Source organism: Vigna unguiculata, unplaced genomic scaffold, assembly GCF_037176805.1.
Source record: "Vigna unguiculata cultivar grain cowpea cultivar isolate G323 ecotype 2 unplaced genomic scaffold, ASM3717680v1 ptg000262l, whole genome shotgun sequence".
NCBI lineage: Eukaryota > Viridiplantae > Streptophyta > Magnoliopsida > Fabales > Fabaceae > Vigna > Vigna unguiculata.
The window spans coordinates 25,001-32,062 of record NW_028196898.1 but is presented as its reverse complement, the minus strand read 5'-3'; positions in this window follow the sequence as shown (position 1 = coordinate 32,062).

Here is a 7,062-nt window from a genome sequence, read left to right as displayed (position 1 = left end):
TTTAAAAAATAAAAACATTTGCACATTTATTGAATTTCTTTAGATAAATAAAAAATACAAAAGGTACTTCTGAATTGATCTCATCCTTTAAAAAATTCAAAATTAAATTTGTTGAGTAATAACTTAATTTCATTTTTGCATAAAATACTCTTTTAAAATTATCAAGAACTCCCACATCATTTTCGATTCCGAAAAATAATTAGATGTTCTTTTTTTAAATTATGATTATCTCCATAAATATGGAGTATATAAGACAAAAAAGAAAAAGGAGATCACTTTTACCTCTTATCTTATTCCTTTTTGTGCAAGCAAAAGGGGACTTCAAAAAATTAAAGGATTATTTCGTTCCTGATAGTTATTTATTCAATCAATGGATGGAAGTATACTCTAGATCGGAATTGGGGGGAGTACTGCCTTATTTTTTCTACCAACTTCAAGTCCCCATTAGTATTCTTTTTATATTATACATAAATTGGATAATTTAAAAAAGAAATATACGTTACTAATCTTTTGTGTATTTTGGTGTTTCTAGCCATCCATTAATTTTTTTTATTATATTAATGCCTTTTTTTAATTTTGTTAATATATGTATGCTAATTCATACAAATGATATTGAAAATTTGAAAAAGGTTGGTCTTTTGCGTCCGCTTCAAGACAGGATTACTAATCAACAAATCTTGGGAAAAACAACCACTTCTATACATAGAATATAATATATAGAATCTAATTCTAGAATTTCATTGATTTTTTCACCTTATTCTTATACATAGAAAATTAGACTCAATATTTTTACTGCAATTTGAAATCATCATACTTTCTCTATAAGTAATAGAGTATTCTATAAATTATATTCAAAAAAAGCTGTTTTATTGCACTCATATAACTATCTGATTCAATTATTCAATCCAAATGCGAAAAGAATATATATATATTCTTTATAGATTCTTTTTGTACTTTAAATATAAGGAGAGGCTTATAAGAAATAGTATCAAAAAATTTATGTCTCAACGAAGCACACATAGAGATATCGATAACACACATAGAGTTAATGGTATTTCATAACTAATTGATTGAGCAGCTGCTCGTAGACCACCCAAAAAGGAATATTTATTATTTGACCCATATCCTGACATAAGAAGTCCAATGGGGGCAATACTCGAAATAGCAATCCATAAAAAAACACCAATATTCAGATCAGATAAAACAAAGTTATAGCCAAAAGGAATTACTGAATAGCTTATTATAATGGATATGACTGAGATAGATGGGCCGAAACTAAATAAACGAATATCTCCTCTAGATGGAATAAGATTCTCTTTAAAAAGTAATTTTGTTCCGTCTGCTAGAGCTTGAAGAACTCCAAAAGGACCGGTGTATTCAGGTCCAATACGCTGTTGTATCCCTGCAGATATTTCTCTTTCTAACCATACAATTGCTAGTACACTTATAGTAATTCCTAATATCAAAATAAAAATAGGCACAAATACCCAAAGAATTCCATATATCTCTTTCAAAAATTGCAATCTGAAAAAAAAATGTATATCTTGTATTTCTGTTAAATCAATTATCATTTCAACGATCAACTTCTCCCATAATAATATCTATGCTACCTAGTATTGTCATAATATCGGCCAATTTCATTCTTTTAACTAATTGAGGAAGAATTTGCAAATTTATAAAACCGGGCGGATGAATTTTCCATCTCCAAGGAAAACCATTTTGATCCCCTATTAGAAAAATCCCTAATTCTCCCTTGGGGGCTTCAACTCTTACATAAAGTTCTTGTTTTGGCAATTCAAAACTCGGAGACGATTTTTTACTAATAAATCGATACTCAAACTCATTCCATTCTGGCTCTTTTTCTCTATCAAAGCAGCGGATTTCTAAATTTTCATATGGACCGCCGGGAAGTCCTTCCAAAGCCTGTTGAATAATTTTTATGGATTCTATCATTTCACCAATTCGAACTAAATAACGAGCTAATGAATCTCCTTCTTTTTGCCATTGAACTTCCCAATGAAATTCTTCGTAACATTCATAATTATCCACTTTACGTAGATCCCATTGTATTCCGGAAGCCCGAAGCATCGGTCCTGATAAACCCCAATTAATAACTTCTTTTACATCAACAACACCGACGCCCTCAACCCGTTCTAAAAAAATAGGATTTCGCGTAATAAGTTTTTGATATTCAGCAATACTTGTTAAAAAATAATCGCAGAAATCATAACATTTATCTATCCAACCATAAGGTAGATCAGTCGCTACCCCTCCGATACGAAAAAAATTATGCATCATTCTCATACCTGTGGCAGCTTCAAATAGATCATATATTAATTCTCTTTCTCTGAAAATATAGAAAAAAGGTGTTTGTGCACCAATATCTGCCATAAAAGGTCCTAGCCATAGTAGGTGAGAAGCTATACGGCTTAACTCCAACATTATTACTCGGATATAGCTGGCTCTTTTAGGTACTTGAATATTTCCCAACTGTTCTGGTCCATTTACAGTTATTGCTTCTGTGAACATTGTAGCTAAATAGTCCCAACGTGTTACATAAGGCAGATATTGTATAATTGTTCGGTTTTCCGCTATTTTTTCCATTCCTCTGTGTAAATAACCCAATATCGGTTCACAATCAATAACATCCTCACCATCTAGAGTAACAATAAGTCTAAGAACACCGTGCATTGATGGGTGGTGAGGCCCCATATTGACTATCATGAAGTCCTTTCTTTTCGTTGAGATATTCATAGGTTTTTGCTCGATTTATTCTTTTATGAATCGCTTAAAAAAAAAGTTCATCCAAATTCAAGATCTAATAAATCGAATAATTGAAAATTACTCTTCAATTTAACGAATTTGTGACTGCCGAATATTAAACTGATTGATTAATTTTTTATACCGTATTCCATCTTTCTTTGACAAATAAGACAGTAATCTTTGCCGTTTTCCCAAAATTTTACGTAAACCTGTTTGGGATGAGTAGTCTTTTCGGTGCAATTCAAAATGTGAAGTAAGTCTTCGTATTCTATTGGTAAATTTGAATATTTGAAATTCAACCAATCCCGGTTTTTTTCCTTTTTTTTCTTGTGAAATAACAGGTATAAATGACTTTTTTACCATAAAAAAATAAAAGTTTTTCCTTCTCCTCGATTTTTATAGATATTTTTATTGATCAGTAATTAGAATGACACTCATTTTTAATTTTTTGATAGAAATCCGAAATCTAATTTTTTTGATAACTGAAATCAATCCAATTGAAATAGAGAATTTAAATAGATATAGTATAAAGGAGACTAGTTTGATATATAAAAAAGAATTGTATACATTACATTAGATAAAAAAAGATAATTTTGTTAATGCTTTTTTTTTATGTATACATCATTGAATTAAAATCAATGCCATACCAAAATACGTGTATTTGTTTAACCTATGTATCTATCTATAGATAGATACATATGCTAAATAGAAAACAAAATTAGATTAACGAATTTTCACACGCGGATACATATGTATCCTTACTATACTGAAACGGCTTCCATTATGGGTATTAAACCAATAACGATTTATACAAGCTAAATCTTCTAATCGATATTTTGGCCAAAGAAAAATTTTGAAATTCATTAGTTTTTTTTTCTCTTTCTCATTTCTTTTTTTAGTCAAAACTTTAAAACAATTTTGGACTTTATTTTCATTATAAAATATTGTGTTTCTATGCATACTATTTATATTATTTGGATCTAAACAAATTCTAATTCTCAACTCTCTACGACGTCTAGCAGATAAAATGTTTTCAGGAACAAGTAAATTAAATTTCTCGTTTTCTTTGTTTTCTGTTATCTTTTGATCTTTTGTTCTTGTAATGTATTTATCAAAAAATTTCTTATTAACATGAATTTTTTCTGAGTATTTTTTATAAATTTTGCGTTTATTCTTATGAATTAATGAAAAACCCATCATTTTATACTTAAAAAATTGTTTATTATTTTTTCTAGACAGGCGAACTGGTTCGATAACAAATAGTTCTTTTTTCCTAAATTTATTATTTTTCTTTTTCCTTAAGCCTGAAAGAGTTAAATTCGTCTGTTTTTGAATCATCATAATATCTAGACCTAGTTCTCCTCTTTGAATAGAGGCTATAGTAATTTTTCTTAAATTTGTCAATCTAATAAGGAGACAATATACTTTTACATTGTTAAATATTTTTTGACCTAAGAAATTTTTCCAGTTTAAATGGAAATTCAAAAAATTTCTTACTAAGAATTGAAGTTCTGCCTCCATATTGTTCTTGGGTTTTTTTTTCGATGTTCTAAAAACATCTATTTTTTTTTTCTTTCTAGTAATATTCTTTTCACTAACATTTTTATTTCCTTTAGAATGTAAAAAAAGAGAATGTAAATAAAGTAATTTTATTGGTATAATTTGCGAGTTACCCCTAAATGTATTATAAAATATCACAAATTTGGAAAAGAACCAAAATTCCGGATTGCATATGGAACGATTTAGTATTTTTCTATTGATTCCCGTCCAATCCAAATATTTTCTATCCGGATTTATAATAATAGTATCTTCTGCTATATAATTCTTGATAAAAATATTACTTATTCTATCAAATAAGTCTTTTTTATATGTATTGTAATTAGAAGAAATCATTGTGTTTTTATTTGATTGAAATAGGGATCTATATCGATAAATATATGAGTCTTTCTTATTTGCATAATTCATAAAATTATAGGATAAAAGATCGTATTTATATTGTTTTCTAATTTTTTTTTTTAATGGGATTCCTTGTTGTTCTTTGTAAAGAATTAATGGGCTTTTTCCATATGAATCCCATTTGGTTAAATTTTTATTTTGAGTTACACCACATTTAGTGATTCTATTTCTCCATTTTTGTGATACTAATTTTGACCAGCTACTGTTAGATAAGTTATATTGATAATAATTATTCTTTAACCAATTTGTCCATTGATTTAGTTCAGAATTGAGCAGGTTATTTTGTTTTCTTTTAGAATGAACTATTCCTTGTGCTCCAAAAAAAGAATCCTTTATTTCATTTTTCAGAAAAAAAAAATTTTTATTATATTGAAAAAGAAGTCTTAACTTATATATGTTTATGTTAATAATTCGGGTTTGTAACAAATTTAAAAATACATATGGTTGTGACAAAAAGGAGACATCAAAATAATTATGTGAATTCGCATTCTTATTCTTATTATTAAAATATTTGTGTAATTTTAAAAGAAAGGGAATTATACTTTGATTTGTTTTATAACTTCTTTCTGTATTTGGTTCATTATCGTAAAGCCATTTATTTAAAAATTTTTTTGTTGATTCAAGAAAAAGTTGTAGCTGGATTTTCGGAATACAAATGATATATAGAAAGATATCTATGTATATTTTTTTCATCAAAAATTGAAAAAAAGAATGTGATTTTTTAGTTAAGCTAATATTTCTTCTTTGGAATATCTGCAAAATTTTTTTTTCGAATTCTATCCTTTTACTATCATAAATTTTTTTCTTCGAATGAATATTTGTCTCGCGAATTCCAAGTCCTCTTTTCTTTTCTTCTTTTTTCATTTTTTCTATTTTTTTAATAACTACTTTTCTCTTAGTATTGAGATCCTTTATAGATTTTTTTTTCAATGAAAAATTTGTCGACTTTATCGATTGAATTGAAATGGTTGCTTCAGAAATCATTGAATTATTCTTCCAAATTGTTGAATATTTTTTGTTTTCGCTCAATTCATCGAGTTTTGGGGGTTTCCTTTTAATAAAAAAATATTTTAAATTTAAAAATTCTTGTTTTTTTTTCGTGAGGAATACTATACTTTTTCTAATAATTTCAAGAATACTTTGGATGATCCCTTTTGCTTTTTCTATTACGATATTTAGAAACAGTTTGAATTTTTCACTTAAAACTTTTAGAACTAGAAAAGTGAAAAATTCAAATTTTTTCTTTTTTTTTTTTAGTTCTTTTAAAATGGGGTCGAAAAAGGAAAGTGGATTTTTCGTGGAACTAGAAAAAGGCAATTCAACTTCCATCCCCCAAACTGTTAAAAAACAAAAGTTCTTTTTTTTCTTTGAATTTTTTTTGTTTTCATTACATCGTATTTTAGATTTATGCCAAGGTTTTAGACGAAAAGGAAATAATATTTTTATCTGAATCCCATCTGTTAGCCATTTTTGCGGAAACTCTCTTTCGGATAATTGAACGCCGTTATACGTGCATTTAATATATATTTCTCTCTTCCAATCCATATAATCTTCAGACCATTCTGGAATTTGAAAAAATAGTATACGAATTGTATTTTTAATTATTATAAATGAAGGTAATAGAATATATTTCCTAATAAAGCATTGGGTTATTAATAAAACACCTCTTATTACTTGAGCAAATATAATGCTATCCCAGGCTTCTGCTATTTCTATACGTTTTCTTTCTGCATTTTCCTTTTTTGCTTCCTCCTCTTTTTTTTTCGGACTTTTTTTTGTTTTTTCCTCTATAGAACCTAAAATTTGAAATTCTGTCTTTTTACGAATCCAAATATTTAACATAAAAAATCTTTTCATTGATTTTAAACTATGAAAAGAAAAGAATATTGATTTTTCAATTTTATCCAAAAAAAGCGGCGAATGCACCCTTTTTTGAAAAAATTTCCAAGTAACTGTTTTCCGTCTTTGAGCACGGATAGATCCTTTGATTATGTCTCTTCGAAAATCCGATTGTTGGGAATAACGTCTTAAAGCCAATTCGTTTTTTTGTTCATTATTTTCAGTATCTCCACGATCACGATAAGTCTTGTATTTTTTAAAAAATTTATCTTTATTAGTCAAAATGACTACACGTTTGCCTTTTCTAGAACGAATTTGAGAATTATCTGCTTCAATTTTTCCACCTAGTTGTTCTAATTCGTCCATCAATTTGTATGACCACCGAGGTACTTTTTTACAGATTTCGTTTCTTTTAATAGACTTAGTGTTCTTTCGATTTACTTTTCTTTTTTCGTTCAAATCAGTTGTAATTGCATCAAATAATATTTTGATTATTTGTTTTTT